This window comes from Eublepharis macularius, chromosome 19 (assembly GCF_028583425.1).
Source record: "Eublepharis macularius isolate TG4126 chromosome 19, MPM_Emac_v1.0, whole genome shotgun sequence".
NCBI classification, from domain to species: domain Eukaryota; kingdom Metazoa; phylum Chordata; class Lepidosauria; order Squamata; family Eublepharidae; genus Eublepharis; species Eublepharis macularius.
Window position 1 is genome coordinate 18,429,645 of NC_072808.1, and position 16,555 is coordinate 18,446,199.

Genomic DNA, 16,555 nt, shown 5'->3' on the forward strand with positions numbered 1-16,555 from the left:
TTGCTTAAAAATTGGAGACCTCCACCTATACAATGGCTACATGCATAATTCATAAAGCATTTAGGTAGGCTAAAGTCCTTGGCACTTCAAGATTTCTTATATGGCACTTGGTTGTTGTTACTGAGAGTCTGAGATCTCCAAAGGCTCCTGTTTTAAGAATACCACTGCTGCTATTCTTACGCAATGGTATGATTTTTTTTGTATTGATCTTGGCCATATATATATATATAGTGGTCCCCTTTCCAGCCCCCCCCCCCATCTGCAACCTCATAAGCCAGTTGCCTTGCTCCTGCCTCTGGAAAAGCTCTCTCAAGAACCTACTTTGGCTTGGCCTATGTAGAGAAAGACCCTCCACCCAAGAATTCACCCCAGTATTCCAGTCATTGTGATTGTCTGTGCGAACTGGAGCCCAGCTGCTGGGCTGAAAGACAAGGCCCGGCCCAGGGTTCTTGGATGCTGACATAATACAATGCTTACCATCTCACGCCCTGCCAGGATGTCACACCCAAAGGGACAGAGACTGCTAGGAGACAAATGGCTAGATAGTAAACTTTTCCTTATATTCAGTAGGAAGGGTTTAATGACGGTCCGGGAGGGGAGACAGATTCTCCTAAGGGGGAGATTATAAATTCCTTGGACACACTGAAGCAGCTCTCTTCTATTCGGAGAGGCGCAAGCCATGACGTAGTAAGTCATTTAGTCAGGGACCTCATCTTGTCCACATGATGAGAGACAACGGGAAGAAGTCTCAGCCATGAGAACTAAGGGAACTTTCAACGACGGCAACTTCAAGTAATGCCATCCTGTCCTATTGAAATATCGCTTTGGATAAGTTCTGAGTGTAGGGGTGGGGGATATGTTTTCTCCTTTTCTTTGTCCCCTTGCTCACCCCAAGTGCTTGAACAGAACATGTGTATTCTTTTTATGCATTTATTAAATCTTATATTCTGAACGATCTAAATCTGATATGTGAAAACGCACCACATCTATTTGGTCTTGCTGTGGAAGTGCGGTAATGGGGAGGGGAACGTTAGCAAGCTCACCACACATGGAGCGCAACAGCTCTAAATTGCAAAGTTGCGATAGATTGCCCCGCTCTCCCCTCTGACTTCAACAGGTGGCACATGGAATATGGCAATTAGGCAAAGCCTCTGAATGGCAACACAGGTCCAGAGGGCTACATATGTGACTGGAAGAGATACTCTCAGAGTCACCAGTGGCAATGGTTAACACACAGTTTTTTGGCACCTGAGGAGTGAGAACCTAGGTTAGCTCAGAGAGTTAAGGTTTATTGTCAGTCTTGAGTAACGTGCCATTGAGTGGGTCAGAGTGGGTGCAAGGTGCCTTTGCGAGGCATTTCAGAGGGTCAGAATTGACACAGTTGCAACTTTGCCCAATCCTGCTCAGCATTTTAGTGTGATTTTAGCTGAATCATGCTACAAGATACCCTGAGGCTGTTGCTTGGGCTTTAGCTGACGTGGTAGCAGAGGCACTTGTCAAAGTCTTTGGATAACAAGGTTTTCCTACAGAGATTTTGACTGATAGGGGACATAATTTCTTGTTGGTGTTGATGGAATGCGGAGTGAAGCACCTTAAAGCTACTGCTTATCATCCCCAGTCTGTTGTTGTTGTTGTTGTTGTTGTTGTTGTTGTTGTTGTTGTTATTCAATTTGTAGTCCACCCTCCCCGCAAGCAGGTTCAGAGCGGATCACATCAGTTTAAAAATACAGGAATAAACAAAACAATTAAAACTGGTAGCATAAAAAGAGCAGTTGCCAATTTCACAACCGACCCTCAGCAGCGCATTGCACAATCCCACATGTAATCATCTGGGCCCATGGTAGCCAACGGCAACAACAAATAAAGACGCTAAGGCTGGGGGGGGACACTCCCCCCCAGTAGGAGGTCAGGGATGGGCCATTTGCCTCAACCAACAAAGTCTAACGCTTTAACAGAGCACATCAACGGGAAATTGAAAAGGATGTTCAGAACTTATGTAGGTTCTCATTATCAGGAATTAGATGAAAGTTGCCTCACTCTTTTCCTTATAGCTGTCAGTCCCTGGCAGTTTAAAAATACAGGAATAAACAAAACAGTTAAAACTGGTATACATGCTGGCATACGTGACAATAGCGAAATTCCCCAAGAGTCGACGGCTTTTTTCTCCTTTTACATTCGGCGGGAGGGTACACAGCCCTCTGAATCTTGTGAAAGAGAGATGGGAGGACAAAATCTCAAAGGCAAAGAAATCGGTTGTGGATTCTGTTTTGATTTCCTGTGATAAATTTCAGGATATGACGAAGATTGTTCAGGAGAAGCTGGCACAGGCACAGGCAAATGAGAGTCGTTGGTATGAAGACAGCATCCTCGAGGATTTTTGAGGTGGCGGATGAGTTAATGGTTTTCCTGCCGGTACACTCAGACAAGTTGAATGCAGCTGGCCTTTGTGTAATTGTGGTTAAGACAGATGCTCTTGCTTGCGTTGTTTCCATTGAGGGTTTGGGAAAGAAACCTAAGGTGGGCCATGTGAATATACTTAAGTTTTTCTTTGAAAGGGAAGAGGTGGTGTTGAATGTGACCAGAAAGGAAAGTGCTGAGCATGAGTCAAAAGAAGATCTGATGGATGCATTTGCTGAACACAGCGGCAGGCTCTGTAGTGGCTAAGAAGTGTGTCAGTTCGGGATAGGGAGAGAATCCTGGCAGTTTTGCATCAGTTTGAGAATGTCTTTAGAAAGGCTGTTGGGATTTGATCAATCTGTGACGGTATTTGAAACAGAATTATGTATGAATGATGAACATGTTATTGCTAAAATGTACACACTTTTGTTGGAACAGGAGACAGAGGAAGAATAGGTGAAAGTATGTATGATTAAATAGGCAAAAACGTTGGATATAATATACAAATTGAACAATGGGGAAATATGTTGTTGAAGAGTCTTAAATTTACATTAAGTTCTAGTTTGAAAGAGAATTTTTATAAAATGATGTGTTGGTGGTATATGATGGTGGAGAGTGCCCTCAAGTCATCTCTGACTTATGGCGACCTCTAATGGGGTTTTCATGGCAAGAGACTAACACATGTGGTTTGCCATTGCCTGCCTCTGTGACCCTGGTCTTTGTTGGAGGTCTCCCATCCAGTTACTAACCAAGGCTGACCCTGCTTAGCTTCTGAGATCTGATGAGATCAGGCTCACCTGGGTATCCAGGTCAGGGTGTTGGTGGTATATGGCACCAGATAAATTAGCTAAAATGTATACAAATGTTTCAAATAGTTGTTGGAAATGTGATCAGCAGGAGAGGACATTTTAGGGTTAGGGTTAGGGTGGTGGACATGTAACAAAGCCAAAAATTTTGAATACAAATACATTCATGGATTCAGAAAATTTTAAAGATTAATGTACAAAAGAAACCAGAGGCTTTTTTGATGGGACTAATTGACAAATGGTTAAAAATCACTCATGGAACTTTGTTTTTACATATGACAACTGCAGCAAGACTATTACATGCTCAAAATGGAGAACATTACCTACGATAGAGGAATGGCTGGTGAAGATGATGGAGCTTGCAGAGATGGTCAAACTTAATTCTTTGATTAGGGAAAAGACATTATCTAAATTCATTGCTATCTGGAAACCTCTTATAAATTTTTTGCACAAAACAGATAAGAATGAACTGATGATGTGCTTTTGAAGATTAAGAGGCAAAAAAAAAGAAAATTATAGGGAAAGGAGGATATATTTTGCTTATGGTAATCTGAGAGCAATTGTGCAACATGTAATGTATATGTATCTGCCACAGAGAAAATTAGAGGTTATTCCTTTTTATTTCTTTATAATTTTGTCCTTGTTTTCCTTTTTCTTTTCATTCAGTTTTTTTATGCTGTTTGATTAAAGTCTAGCTATCTGTGAATTATCTTCCACTACCCTTAACGCTGGAATAAAGGGAATGATACACCTTCTTATCCATGTTCCTAAATTATATTTACAACTCCTGTGTATTTATTTCAAATCTGGTAAACTTGGCTGAAATAAAATGCAAATGTGAAATTGCAGGACAAAGGGAAAGTGATTTTGATATGGAGGAGAAAAAAGGGAGAGGAGGAGGAGAAAAGGGAGGAGGAGGAAGAGAAGAAGATGAGAGAAGAGGCTAAAAAGGAGAAGGAGCAAATGAGGAAGGAAGAGGAGGAGGAGGAGGACAAAGGAGGGGGAGAATTAGAAAAAGGAGGGGGATGATCAGGAGTTGGAAGAAGATGAGGGAGTAGGAGATGGAGATAGAAGGAGGAGAGATGAAGATGAGGGGGAATAAGGAGGAGGAGAAAGAAGGCGATGGAGGAAGAGGAATAGGAGTTAAAAATGTAGGAGAATTAAAACAGGGAGGAGGAAGAGAAGATAACAGAGGAGGAGAATAAAATGGAGAGGAGACTAGAAAGAGGAGAAGGAAAAGATGAGGAAGAGGAAGAATAAAGAGGAGAAGATGGAGGAAGACCAAAAGGAGATGGTGGAAGAGGATGAGATGAGAGTGAAGGAAGAACAGGTGGAGAAATATATTAAAATAAACCAAAAAGGTAAGTAACATTTTGGATGTTGTTAATAGAAACTTTGTGTCATAGTTGCTAATATCAAAAATTAGAATAAAGCTGAAGAGAAATACTGGAAGAATCATAGTGCCAAAATACAATCTAAATAATATTCCTGAAGAATTTAAAAGCCATGTAAAGAACAAATCTGCAATGCTAAGTTTAATTGATCATGAACCAGAAGAACTGAAACCAGAGATATTATCAAGGAAGAATGTGCAAAGACTATTCCTGTAGCCAAAAGAAAGGAGAAGCCTAACAGTGCAATCCTATGCAGAGTTACACCCGTCTAAGCCCATTGAAGTCAATGGCCTTAGACGGGAGTAACTCTCCATAGGATTGCACTGTTAATGGATGATTGAGGAAACTCTTAAAATTGCTAAAGATAGACAAGAAGCAAAAGCAAAAGGTGACAGAAATTATCAGAATTCTAAATGCAGCTTTTCATGTAGAAACAAAGAAATCTATTATAATAATGAGTGCAAAGAAAAAGAAGACAACAGCAAAAAGGAAGAACAAGAAATCTGTTCCTCGAGTAATCAAAGGGATGCTTGAGGATGCTGAAAGATCAGCGCGGAAATACAGTATCTGATCAGGAAAAAATAAAGGAAAGATGGAAACAATACCCTAAAGAACTATACAGAAGAGATGGAAGGATGACAGATACCTTTGACAAAGAATCTTTTCATGAAGAACCAGAAATCTTAGAAAGTGAAGTAAAAGCTGCACTTAAACCAATTGGGAGAAACAAAGCATCTGGAGTAGATGGAATACTAATAGAGCTTTTTCAAGCTACAGAAACTGAGTCTACCAAAATCTTTAAAAAGATCTATCAACAAATATGGAAAACAAAATAATGGCACACAGACTGGAAACACTTAGTCTACGTTCCAGTTCGAAAAACAGGGGATGCTAAAGAGTGCAGCAACTATCACGTTAATTTCCCATACAAGCAAAGTGATGCTCAAAATTCTACAACAAAGATTCTTACCATATATGGAATGAGAAATGCTGGATGTTTAAGCTGGATTCAGAAAAGGAAGAGGCACTAGAGATCACACTGCAAATTTATGATGGCTAATGGAACATACCGTGGAATTTCAGAAGAAAATCAGCCTGTGTTTTATAGATTATAATAAAGCTTTTGACTGTGTGGATCATGAAAAGCTATGGAGGAGGACTAAAAGAAATGAATTAAAAGAAATGGGGCTGTCACAACATCTGATGGTTTTGATACACAACCTGTACTCTGGACAAGAGGCTACTGTTGGGACAGAACATGGGGAAACAGAGTGGTTTCCAACTGGCAAAGGTGTCAGACAAGGATGCGTATTATGTCCCTACCTGTTCAACTTCTTTGCAGAGCATATCATAAGGAAAGTTGGATTAGATCTAGAAGAAGGTGGAGTGAAAATTGGTGGAAGGAACATTAATAATTTGAGATATGCAGATGACACCACATTACTGGCAGAAAATAATGACATCTTGAAACAACTACTGATGAAGGTTGAAGGAGAAAGCGCTGAAGTAGGATTACAGCTGAATGTCAGCTGAATGTCACGAAGACAAAAGTAATAGGGACTGAGGAATTACACAGTTTTAATGTTGACAATGGCCCTGACCTGGATAGCCTAGGTGAGCCTGATCTCATCAGATCTTAGAAGCTAAGCAGGGTCAACCTTGGTCAGTAATTGGGTGGGACACCTCCAATGAAGACCAGGGCTGGAGAGACAGGCAATGGCAAACCATCTCGGTTAGACTCTTGCCATGAAAACCCACCAGGGGTCGCCATAAGTCAACTCTGACTTGAGGGCACTCTCCACTAAACAGGGCCGGATCCGGGGGGGCAAGGGGGTAGCCTGCCCCCGGCGCCGCTAAAGAGGGGGCGCCGGGCGCGGCTGCCAGCTGCCTGGGAGGCTGAGCTCAGGGTTGGGAAACCCTCGCCAGCCCCGCCGATGGGGTGGCTGGCTGGCTTGCTGCACATGCAGCCAGCCGCGTGGCAAGCCAGCTGCCCCAGCTCATGCCCTCGCTGCTGCCAGCTCCGCGGCTCACCGTGGGCTGGAGCGGCTGGCTTGCCGCACGGGTGGCACAGGGCAGTGGGGCGCGCTAACTGTGTGGAGAGCCTCCTAGCCCTGTGCTCAGCTGGCCACGTGACAAGCCGGCCACCCCAGCGCCTGGTGAGCCACGGAGCCCTTGGCAGCGAGAGCGTGCACGGGGGCAGCTGGCTTGCCGCGCGGGTTGCTGAGCACAGGGCTGGGAGCCACGTGCGCGGCAAGGCAGCCAGCCGCCCCACCGCCTGCCCGCGCTGCCACCAGCTCCATGACTCACCGGGCGCTGGAGCGGCTGGCTTGCTGCGCATGGCTCCCGCCCACGTGATGACGTCACAAGTGACGTCATCACGCAGCGCCGGGAGTGTGCACGCACGCGCACAGAGCTCCCAGGCAAGGTTTGCCCCGGGCGCCTGTGTGTCTAGATCTGGCGCTGCCACTAAAGTTGACAATGAGGAAATTGAAATTGTTCAAGATTTTCTATTCCTTGGCTCAATCATCAACCAAAAAGGAGACTGCAATGAAGAAATCAGAAGATTGAGACTCGGAAGAGCGGCTGTGAGGGAGCTAGAGAAGATCCTTAAAGATAAAGATGTCTCTCTGGGGACCAAGATCAAAATAATCCAAACGATGGTATTCCCCATTACTATGTATGGATGTGAACGTTGGACAATGAAGAAAGCTGATAGGAAGAAAATTAATTCATTTGAAATGTGGTGCTGGAGGAGAGTTTTGTGGATACCATGACTGAATTAGGCCCAAGGTTGCTTAAAGCCAGAGCCTGGCTCAGTGCCTTTAAGTTAAGAATAAAGATCATCTTTGCCACAGAAATGGAAGGTTTGCTCTTCTTAAACAAGATGTTTAGTATTCTCCTTGGATGACGACTGTGATCCCAGGTTACGACAGTTGGGGCTTACAACCGAAGGTGTTGACTTGCTGGGTAAGGCAAGGACCCTGTCTATTGTTGAGCATCGTCTTATTGAGCTTGATTTTAATAGTATGGTGAAACAGGCACATAGAATTCGGTTGACCCATTTTTTGGTATTTTATCTCCTTGATCCTTGCCATCCTACATGAAATATTTAATGGCTCTTCATTACATTACAGCTTGTGCCTCGGCTTGATTGAAACTGCTCTGAATTATTGGGTGGTAGATTTCATCATATTCCATAATCAGATCGCCTCTGTTTTTATGGACACCTTATTTCAGAAAATATCGGATGCCCTCTTTTTACTGCTTTTAGGAAATGTTGGATTTTTTTCTCTTTTAGCGTGCTTCGCTTAATAATTTTCAGGGGCAGGGCTTTTTTTCAGCTGGAACGCAGTGGAACGGAGTTCCAGAACCTCTTGAAAATGGTCACATGGCTGGTGGCCCCGCCCCCTGATCTCCAGACAGAGGGGAGTTGAGATTGCCCTCTGCGCCGCCGGAGTGCCGCGGAGGGCAATCTAAACTCTCCTCTGTCTGGAGATCAGGGGGCAGGGCCACCAGCCATGTGACCATTTTCTCCGAGGGCAACCCACTTAGTTCCGTCACCCCTTTTCCCAGAAAAAAAAGCCCTGTTCAGGGGGATGTTCTTCCCTATCTGATGCCAAATAGTGATCTGAACTTTGTCGCTTGCTAAATTTCTGTCTGGCGTATTTTCCTTTAGAAATTAATTTATGATTGTATTCGTCATTGCTCAAGATCTTTTTATCATAGAAGCTCTGAAAAGAAAAAGATGGAAAGAACTCCCTTTTTTTGCACAAAGAGGCCATAAGAACGAGCAGGTGGGATTTAGGAGGTTCGGGCAGAATTTGCCGAGGATCAGCGGTGACCTGATACTGCACTAAATTTCTGCAGGGCCATGTGTCTCCTAAGCCCTTCCCTCTGGGCTCGGCAAAACAGCCAGGCAGATCAAGGCCAAAGGTGAGCATTCCATAACAATTGTGACTCATAGTCAGAATGGCAAGTAGTCGGCTGTCATTCATAAGATGTTGCCCGGATGATAGGAAAGGTGTGCCTCTCACGCCTGCCACGGCAGTGCCTCCTTGTCTCAGCTGGCCTCTTGTGTAGTGCTGAGTGCCTGCTCACTGGGAAGCCATCCTGGTTCTCTGCACAGCCCACCACTGAAGGATTCTGCTCGTCCACGTGGCACACCCGGCTGCGTACACAGCAGCTGATGGAGCCCGTCCAAAGCCCACATCTCACTGCTGTTTGTACAATCTCTCCCGCCTTGTTGGCTTTGCAGCCCTTTATTTATTTAGCTTTTTGCCGCAGTCACAAACCTTCTGGGGAGGAGGGTTTATCTTTAATTCAGGCCCCCTGCTGCCATTACAAGCAACTGGCTCCAGCCATGGGGAGAGGCTTCTAGTTTTTGCTGCTCCCTCATCTGTCACTACTGGGGAGAAATAGATGGCCTGGAAGAGAGGCAGACACAACAGGTCAGTGCAGGGCCAGGCTACCAAGCTCTATTCGGGCACCACAGAGCAGTGACCTTTTCCCCACCTGGGCTGCCTCAACCACCAGGAAGCGGTGGGCTGTCAGAATCCCCTCTTCCTTCCAAGCCTTCTTTCACCCTCCAGCTGTGCGCCTGGAACTTTCCTCCAAGTGTCTGGGACCATCCAACTGGTGATCAGTTGACGGGCATCTCTAGTTTGTTGGGACAAGTCACGTTCAAGACTTTGTGGCCTGTTCTAAGCAGGAAGAAAAAGGGCGTGGATAAGATGACGGAAGGGGTACCTACAGGACAGCCTCCCTCCCAATGTTCCTCCACAGCAGCTTCGCTTATCTGAACAGGGTCTCCTGCAGGTGCCACCCTGCACATCAGTGAAATCAACAGCAGCCCGTACATGGGCTTTCTCTGTGGTGGCCCCTACCCTGTAGAACGGCCTGCCTGAGGAGGTCAGGAGAGCCCCCACTCTCCTGGCTTTCCGCAAGCAATGCAAAACCAAATTATTCAAAAAGGTTTTTGTATTGTAGGGGCTCTCAGATGCTTTGCTAATGAGCTAAGGACCACAGACTTCACCACTACGTTGCCTTACATACTGTTGTCTTAAATATGTGCTCCTATGTGCTTCATGATGCCTGATGTCAGCCCTAGAATTGCTTATGTTCTGTTTCAGCATTTCTTCAACTCTGTATTGGATGCTTGCTAATGCTATGTCTTTGTAAAATTGTGTTTATTTATCCTATGGCATTCTTTATGGAAACATCCTTGAAACTGACTGTACTCATCTCGCGCTGTGTAATCCACCTTGAGTCTCAGTGGGAAAGGCGGACTATAAATGACACAAATAAATAAAAGGGAGAAGGCAATATGAACTGTGGGGGCAAAGAGACAGCGTGCAGAAAAATATTGCCTTTTCTTTGTTGCTCAGTACCCCTGGAGCTCTCCTATGGATTAGGCCATGCCATCTTTAGGGAGCCTTCCAAATTGTTGTATATTTTGGAAAGATTCCATGAGAAAATTTTACCAACTGAGAGCAAAAAATAGAACTGAGCACTCAAAACAAGATGAGATTTGAATCCCAAAGTGCCCAGGGCACTAGAAAGGTACCTGCCCTCACCCATGGCTGTTTCCTTGCTAGGAAGCCAGGGTGTGTGTGTGTGTGGGGGGGTGCTGGGAGGACTTACCTCACACATGCAGCACGCGTGTGCTCCAGAGCACTTCCTCGTCACACCAAGACTGACATAATCCCTGGCACAATGTGGAAGCAACGGGTCCCGCAAAGGGCTTATTTGATACAAACCAGCTCTCGGTCTAGCACTTTGGGGCGATTTTTATCAAATCAGCCCCACACCGGACCTGTCACTTCCACATCATGCCAGGAGTGACATAATTCCTGGTGCGACGAGGAAGTGCTCTGGAGCGTGCTGCAGGGCTCCTGGGCCCGTTCCTGCACCTTTCTCCCCTGCCAGCCAAGTGAGAGGTGGCGGGGGGTGGGGGGTGGGCAAAAGCTGGAAGTGGAGAATCCTCCGCTCCCATTGGGAGAATGGGACCCCTATTCCTTGCACACAAAAAAAATTAAATCCACGTAAGTGGTTTCCACACTGCTTATATGGTCTCTCCATCACTGCTATACAGCATAGAAGCAACAGCTTCGGTGCAGCAGATTTCTTCACAATTTCTCTGCCCCAGTTCCCAAGCAGCAATCTTTGGGCTACTGGAGCTTTTTCAATTTTGTTTAAAAGGGAATGTGAATATTGTTATATCAATGGAACATTATAACAATATGTATAACAGGTTCTCTGATTTCCCAAATTTCATTTTTTAAAATATGAAGTCTCTTCTGTCACAGAGATATGCCTTTCCCTTTATATCTCCGCAATGGAAGGAACTAGATACTTTTTTAAAAAAAAATGAAACCTGGGAATTCAGGGAACCTGTTACATATATTGTAACGTTATAGCAATACAAGAAACAAAGCCCTTTGTGTGAAAAAGTATGAGCTCTAGAAAACTGATTTGGGAGACCCCCCTCCCAGTGGCAGGCAACTGCTTTGCAGTGGCCTGGAGGCCCGAGGAGGAGGGTGCTGAGGAGGAGGCGTGGGGATGAGTGCTTAGGCTATCAATTTGAAAAGCCCCTCCCGGTGGCAAGCAGGTGCTTCACAGCAGCCATGAGGCTACAGTAGTTGGCAATGCTCCTGTGTGAGGATAAAAAGTGAGTCGTCGCCAATACGGCTTGCCTTTTATATAGTAGAATAACAATATTTAACTGCCAATTTTTTAAAAGGCGTTGGTGGCAGGAGGAAGAAATGGCTGCTAGAGGGACAGTGGAAAGGGAAAAGGCTGCCGTGTGGGTAGGAAAATTTGAACATTCCCACCCACATGGAAGCCATCCGGGCTTTACTACAATCTTTCCCAAAACTGCACAGTAAAGCAGGTTTGAGAAGGAACACAGAAAAGTGGGGGTGGGGGCAGGAAAGACACACCAACATGTAATCCGGACAGATAACTTGTGTGGGAATGGTTCTAGTTAAATAAAATTTCTCTTCTCGCATCTGCACACAAATACAGGTGCATGAAAATGGATTGGATGCAGAATACACACAGGGCTGGTGCCAGAGTTTCTGGCGCCTGAGGCCGGGGGCAGCTTCAAGGCTGTTGCTGCCCACATGCATGTGCGTGCACCCGGACTGCGTGAGCCGGCCTCATTGGCACAGCAGGCAGCTGGGACGACGTGCAGGTAGCCTCCCAGCCCTCCCGCTCAGTTGCCCCGCACCGCCCCAGCTGCCCGGCCCGCAGCTGTGTGCAGGCGGCGGCAGTGGCAGCACGGGGCAACTGAGCAGGAGGGCTGGGAGGCTGCCCGCTCAGACTGGCCGGGCGCAGCAGCTGCAGGCCAGGTGCAGCAGGCGGTTGGGGCGGCGTGTGTGCAGTTTCCCAGCCCTCCGGTTCAGCCACCAGTGTTGCCGCCGCCAGCTGCGCAGCACACGCCCGCGCCCCCAGGGCTCCCTCCGGTGCCTCAGCACTCAAGGCGGCTGCTGGACCCACCTCCATGGACGCACCGGCCCTGCACACACAAGAAACTTCACTAAACCCAACCAGTTCCCAATCAGAGCCTACAGGCTCTTCTACACTCTGCCATTTTAAAAAGGAAACTGCATGTCAGCTGCACATCCCAGGAAAATGCTGTGGCTCTGAGATTTGGCATCCTTTCTAGAGAGAGGGAGTCAAGCAGCACTCCTGCCCGAGACACAACCAAAGCAAGTCACACATGGCAGCTAAGCCAAATTTGCCTCTACGCACCCACTGCACAGGAAACCATGCCCAGCCCCTGGCTACATGCAAATAAATGTTTCTGAAATCCATAGTTGAAGTTTAGAGTTTAAAAATCTTAGATCTACACTTTAAAAACAGAAGCCCAGTTCTCAAGTAAACCTGTATCCGGGCTGTATCTCTTCAGACATCATGTGGGGGGATTCACATGAACGAGTGCTCGTCTATAAAAAATAATTATAAAATATAATTACATACACAAAATGGGCATCTTGGGCAGAATGATTCTTAATTAGCCTTTCTGATACACTTGTTTTCTGCACGCTAATTTTATATGGAGGCATGCAATCGGAAGAGGTACAACTTCAACACTAGTTTATTACCTTAATAGAACTAAGCCAAAATCATGTGCGAATAATAACAACAACATTCGATTTCTATACCACCCTTCAGGACAACTTAATGCCCACTCAGAGCAGTTTACGAAGTGTGTTATTATCATCTTCACAACAATCTCCCTGTGAGGTGGGTGGGGCTGAGAGAGCTCTGAGAGAGCTGTGACTGACCCAAGGTCACCCAGCTGGCTTCAAGCAGAGGAGTGGGGAATCAAACCCCATTCTCCAGGTTAGAGTCCCACTGCTCTTAACCACTACACCAAACTGGCTCTCTGCAAACTGTGAAGTGACCCATCATTGTATTAGAAGAGTTCCTTTTGACTTATTTTTGTTCCATTCTCCAGCTGCAAAGTAATAGCAGCACTGAACAGTGTAGGAGAACCCTTTAGGTGAGGTTATAGGACTTCATTTGCCATGTTGTTGTCCACTCATCCAATTCTGATAGATCCTTTTTGCATCTCTTCACAGTCATCCTTGATTTTCACCATCCTGAGTAATTTGGTGTTAACTTCACTAGGTACCTATGTACCGTCATGTTGCAACCGATTTGTGGCGATCCCAGCAAGGGGCTTCCAAGGCAAGTGCGAAGCAGAGGGGTTTGGCCATCGCCTTCCTCTGCAGAGTCTTCCTCCAAGTACTGACCCTGCTTAGCTTCCGAGATCTGAAGAGATCAGGCTATACCATGCCGCCTTTCCTCCCAATTCAAAATCATTTATTCATAAATTAAATAGCACCGTTCCCAATACTGATCTTTGTGGGACCCGACTACTCACTTCCTTCCATTGAGAGGAGGTGGTGGAAAAAATGGCCCCTTTATTCCTACTCTGCTTCATGTTCAATGAACATTTCTATGGTGAGTCAACACATGGTGGGTAGGGCTTTTAAAAAACTTGTCAAGCACACATTGGCCTGTGATTTCACCAGGGAAAAGTCCATGTGGCAGTTTATCATATTGTTGAGAGTCTCTCTACATGAGACGCTTCAGCACATTCGTCAAGTGTAGGGAGACGCAATGTTAGCCAGGAAGCGTAGTTTTAAAAGACAGAGCTGACGGAGATCACACCTCAGAGTGTTTGTTAATTTCATGTTCACCTCCCAAAGGCTCTGTCAATTTCACCTCTCCAGGCTTAAACTGTGTGGGATCACAACCGGAGGACAGCGAGGAATGGAAATGGGCTGGAGATTCCCTTCTAGTGTTTCACAGCCCCTTCACACCACTCCAGTGTATAGCAAAGCCCTTGCCCTGCCACCGGCTCTGTCTTTTTAAACTACCCTTCCTGGTTAACATTGCATCTCCCAACACATGTTTTTCACATATCAGATATCCAAGTAGAGGGGAAAAGCCCTCTGTGAGAGTTCCCCATATGACCCACCATGTTCAGAAGTGGAAGTACTTCTTAAAATCAAATAAAATGCAGGCTGTCCCAAACAAGGAATTCTGCCATCCTCCTCAGTCAGTCTCCACCTTAAACAACTGGTGATATGAGGCAACTATCCTGGGCATCGTTCAAAAAGCCTGCAAACATGCAAGGACTGGACTTGTCCTCTGAGCCACAAGATTAGTCGGCTCGCAAAAGCACAGGAAGATACAATCAGCCACTCTCCATGTTGCTTTCCTCAGCTTCATGGAGCCCCATACGACCTCCAAGTGTCTCCCACTCCATTATTGGGATCCATCAATCATTTCCCAGGGCAATGCCAACCCATGCCAGGACTTGGCTCCAAGACGGTCTATGAAATACGCAGCCTCCCATTCAAGGCATCGCCGATATCTCTTTGCCGCTCACCACAGAATGGGCCATGGACAGCCCTCCCCCTCCCCTCTCAATGAGACGATCCCTTGAATATAAACTGCTCAAAGACCTGCTGCCAGATAAAGGGCTCATGCGGCGGGCCAATTCGCCCTCTCGGAGCAGCAGACGGCCAGAACGAAAGCCAGCCCCCCCCCCGCCTCCCTCCTGCTCGGTGGTCTTATCTGCACCTTTCAAATTAACTTTTGCCTGAACATCTATAACCTCACATGTGTGAATGACAATCTGTGTGAAGTGTTTCAGAGCCAGTGTGATATGCATTGTTTAGCCATAGGAAAGAATCCTAGAAGCCAGAATTCAGAGCCCACATCGGCCATGGACTGACTGACTCTGCATATCCTTTCCCACAAACCCTGAAGGAGGAGAATAGTGATGTAATTCACAGGCTGGTTGGGAAGGCAAATATTCCAACAAATACCATCGTTTTCTTTATAGAAACACCGATCTGCCTATCTCTCTGACCGAGATAGCCCAGGCAGCCCAATCTTAACCACCTCTGTTAGTCTCTTGCCTTGAAAACCCCAGCATGGTGTGTGTGTGTGTGTGCGCGCACACCATAAGTAGGCTATGACTTGATAGCCCTTCCCACCACCACATTTTATCCTTTTGAAGACCTCAGGACAGCATACAAGATACTTCCTTCCAATCCTCAAAACACCCCTGCAAGGTAGGCAGGGCCATATTAACCCATGGCCGGGCCCCTAGGCTTTCAGGTATTTTGGCCCCCCTCCGGCACTTCAATTTTTCACCCCACTACAGCTGACAGCCTGACCCTCATACGGTAGGTACTGGACCGCAGTATATAGCCCTATATCCATTTTGAGGGTTTCCGGAAGAATTCTATTCACAATTTTTAAAATATTTTTATTGCACGAGTAGAACTCTTCAGGAAAACATATTTTAGGGGTATAATCGTTCAATACTGTAGTATTTTGAAGTGAATATATTTTTTATTATTTATTATATATATATATATAATTTATGGATATAATTTTTAGTTGCTTCAATATAAGAGAATTTGTTTCACGTCAATAAGGAAGTAGCTAATTATCTTATTATTAGAGGTTATATAAGAGAATCAATTAATTGTAATTTATGTGGGGATGTGCCTCAGCAAAAAAAATGGATGGGCCCCTCATCCCTGCGGGGCCCCTAGGCTTTGGCCTAGTCAGCTTTATGAATAATATGGCCCTGGCCTAGGCTTCGGCCTAGTCAGCCTTATGGATAATACGGCTCTGACCTAGACTTTGGCCCAGTCGGCCTTATGGATAATACGGCCCTGAGCCTATTCAGCCTTATGAATAACATGGCCCTGGCCTAGGCTTTGGCCTATTCAGCCTTTTGAATACTACGGCCCTGACCTAGGCTTCGGCCTAGTCAGCCTTATGAATAACATCGCCCTGACCTAGGGCCAAGCTACACATGACGAATGACACTTGAACGGCAAGTGTATTTCTCCCTGTTCACTTGCCCTCCACTCAATCCACTTGCCAGGCAAGTGTCTTTCGTCCTGTGTAGCTTGGCCCCTAGGCTTCGGACTAGTCAGCCTTATGGATAATATGGCCCTGGAGGTAGGCATGGCTGAGATAGTGTGATGGCCCCAGAGAGTTTCATGGCAGAAGGGGCTTTGAACGCAGTTTCCCAGATCCTAGTCGGAGACCCTAGCCTGTACACTATACATTCAATGGAACAGTTCCATCTTGTCTTACGCACTCAGTAATTATAAAAATAATTCCTTTAAGGCAGTGGATGGGACCCTCAGGCAGGTCACAAAATCCCACCTGCTCAGTTTATAGAGCCCTTACAGAGACCATGCATTTTTTACTGCTTTGTGGAAAGGCCTTTGTGGAAAGGCACAGACAGCAAGAACATGCCCTATGGTGACCCCAGCAAAGGGCTGTCAAGGCAAGTGAGAAGCAGAGTGCCTCCCTCTACAGAGTCTTCCTCGGGGGTTGCCCATCCAAGCACAGACCTTGCTTAGCTTCTGGGATCTGACAAGATCGGGCTATACTTTGCCACCTTCCCTCCCA